Below are 3,083 nucleotides of genomic sequence, written 5' to 3'. Positions count from 1 at the left end.
GACGACAATGATCATGGATAGTTGGCCCATCCGTAGCATGCATAGGATCAGAGGGTGTGGATGTCGTGCTGCTGCGCATCCGAGGTGTGGAATCCACAAAAAAGTTTGTGTGTGTGACATTTGTTACTTTGTGCATACTTAGTCGTTGTGTTTGCATTTTGTTCTGCGTGGGCAGTATAGTAGAGAGAAGGGTCTTATGCTGCCTATCCTTTCAGCTAGGGTTGCACCTGATAGATCCTCCTTCAACAATGGTGGGCATGCGATGTCTTCTATGGCTTTTCTTGGCTTCCTGCATCGTCTCAATCTGTGAAAGCAGCACTGGAGGCCAGGATTATACATACAAGTCTTGTGTGGAAATATGTGAGAAAACAAGCTGCATCAATAGCAGTTGCTTTTCAAGATGTAGATTTTATGTTAATGGTTATGGTTCAAATAGTTCTAAGAGCAAGTGTCCCTATGATGAATGGATAGCTTGGGATTGCACAAATGAGTGCTGATGTCAATGCATGATGTGGAGGAAAGTTGATAGATAGAGGGAAGGGCAGCCACCTGTCAAGTATTATGGAAAATGGCCTTTTAAGCGTAAGCTTAGCCTCTAGGAGCCTACTGCAATTGTTTTTTTTCAATTGCCAATCTAGCTTTACATGCCCAAGGCTGTGTTTCATTTCTCCTCCTCCTGCATTTCAAGCTGCCACAATGGCCACAAGGCATGAAAGGACCTTACTATTAGTATAGTGATTTATGGACTGTATATGGTTTAGCCTCTGCAAATTCATGGCTTTGGAGTGCAGCCTTCCATGCTAGAGACACAATTTTTTTACAGAAAAACTAGATTACTCCTTTGCTGTTGCTCTAATAGGACTGTCCCTTATAGTTGCTATTTTCAAACATTGATTTTGACGGTTGAGGCAGCCTGTGTGATGGTTGCCGCTCCAGTAATAGCCTTTGTAACTACACACATTCTCTATCTCAACTTTTATGACTTTGATTATGGCTGGAACATGAAGGTGTGTGTGGTAATGGGAGTGCTACAATTGCTTTTGTGGACATTCTGGGCTGGGTATATTCGCCATCTTGCAAGATTCAAACTCTGGTTTGTGGTTCTGGTTGGTGCACTTGCCATGCTTCTTGAGATATACGATTCCCCCCCCCCTGTATGGGGTGCTTTTGATGATCACTCTCTTTGGCATGCAACCACTATACCCTTGACAATGCTATGGTGGAGTTTTATCAGAGATGATGCATCATTCAGAACCACACAGATGGAAAGCCAAAGTTGTTAATGGAACCAAAAAGGATCGGTAGTGCGGATGTTGGAGCCGCTTTTCTATAATAAAAAACCTGCGTGTTGTATGGCAAAAAGGGGGGAAGATGTTTTTTTTTTGGGATGGAATCTGGCAAAAAGAAAAAGCTCCTGCAATTACAGGCTGTAAGGCTTTACTGGTCACGGGAGAACAGCTCTTACAGACATGGATGCTGGTGGACAATGGTTCAGGGCTAGCAAGGGTGCACCAGAATAGATACTTGATTTAGCTCATAACGAAGCAGAGATTGAAGGGAGAGTACATGCAGTGATTGACAAATTCGTTGAACGGGGGCTTGCCATCACTTGTTGTTGCCTTACAGGAAGTGCCTAAAAGGAATAAAGAGAGTCCTGGTGGCCCATGGCGGTTTTGTGGTCTATTACCCCTTTTTGATCCTCCACGACATGACAGTGCTGAGACAGTTTTGTGGCCTTCTTCAAATTAGCAAGTTTACAAAGAACAAAGGTATCTTGGCTAAGTAGAAATTTTGTAGAAGAGGAACTAGAAATTATTGTAGAAAAACTTTGGAAATTTAGAGAGTATGACCATGAGGACAATACCATGAGGTGTATTGCATGTCCCCCAATCCTTATCTTTGTGTTATACCATCTCATGACAAACTCTTGCTTTAGGCTTTGATGATATAAGGATGAAAAATAACAATGGAGATTCCTCCTAGTTTTTGTTTTTAGCTGTTTATCTTCTTTTGGCTTTGTAACTTCTTCATCACTTTCTGCAAAGATATCTAGTCTCCTTATAGTGGCTTTTTACTTTGGTTACTAAAAGAATTTGACTTTGATAGGGGCCCTCTTCTCTTCAAGCTAAAGAAGAGTGGATTAGACTCCATAGGAGAAAGTATTGGCATTTCTTTCTTTTTGGAGTTCACCTTACTAGTCTTTCTAGATGACTTGCCCTTGCCCTTACTCTTAGTTGAAGATTTTTGTGGAGGGGAGTCAGGATTGAGTAGTGTGATTTCCCTCTCCAAAATCAACTCAATACATCACTCCCTTATCCACCATATTTATGAATCGTGGTAATCTTGTCACTATAAGAAAAAATATAACAAGTTGGAAAACTCAAAAAATAAAGTTATTCAAAAAGCAAACAATATGAAAAATACTTATATTCACCCCATCTATCTTGAGTATCTTTGAATCTATTATTGATGCCAGGAGGCATATTACACGGTGGATTTCGTGAGGTTTTATGATGGATTCCGTAAACTTTGATTACTGGGGCTCATACACAAAGTGGATTCTTTGTGTGAGAAGTCGATGGGGACGCTTATTCTTTTCGGGCATTTCGTTAATTTAGTGTGTACATGGGTGATTCCATAGCGGGTGATTCCGCAAAGTACATATTAAATTAATAAATATTTACGAGTTTAGTGTGTGCACTCGTGATAAATTAAGGTTAGGATTGATTTCTAACGAATTTATTTATTTATGTGGCTGAAGACTGCTAGGTATTCACTTTTGTCGATTTAATTGTATTATTTTACTAATGATTGTGAATGCTTCATTGGATGTGTAGAGATAGCAATAGTGGCGGTGGAAAGCATTGGAGGATAACGTGTGTTCGAGTTATCACCTATATTTTGATGGGCGCATATCTTAGGCATAGTGCCTATATTTTGTCGTGCCTATTTATCAAGGCATTGGATATTTATTTATTATTTTTATATGTGCATAGATGCACGATTATGATGTTTGTATTTGAACATTGTATTGGGTATGCCTGACTCTTTGGGCACCCGCCCATTAGCTTTATTTCTATTTA

General features: G+C 40.0%; 1 pseudogene; it reads left to right on the top strand.

Moving 5' to 3' along the window:
• The first annotated feature begins 248 nt into the window (after positions 1-248).
• Positions 249-1,283, top strand: LOC148013020 (uncharacterized; annotated as a pseudogene).
• Positions 1,284-3,083: the final 1,800 nt, after the last annotated feature.

Source organism: Lygodium microphyllum, chromosome 26 (assembly GCF_053477565.2).
Source record: "Lygodium microphyllum isolate KBCC chromosome 26, Lygodium_microphyllum_v1.1.10, whole genome shotgun sequence".
Taxonomy (NCBI): domain Eukaryota; kingdom Viridiplantae; phylum Streptophyta; class Polypodiopsida; order Schizaeales; family Lygodiaceae; genus Lygodium; species Lygodium microphyllum.
The sequence above is the reverse complement of the archived record's forward strand: the minus strand, read 5'-3'. Positions and strand labels throughout refer to the sequence as shown.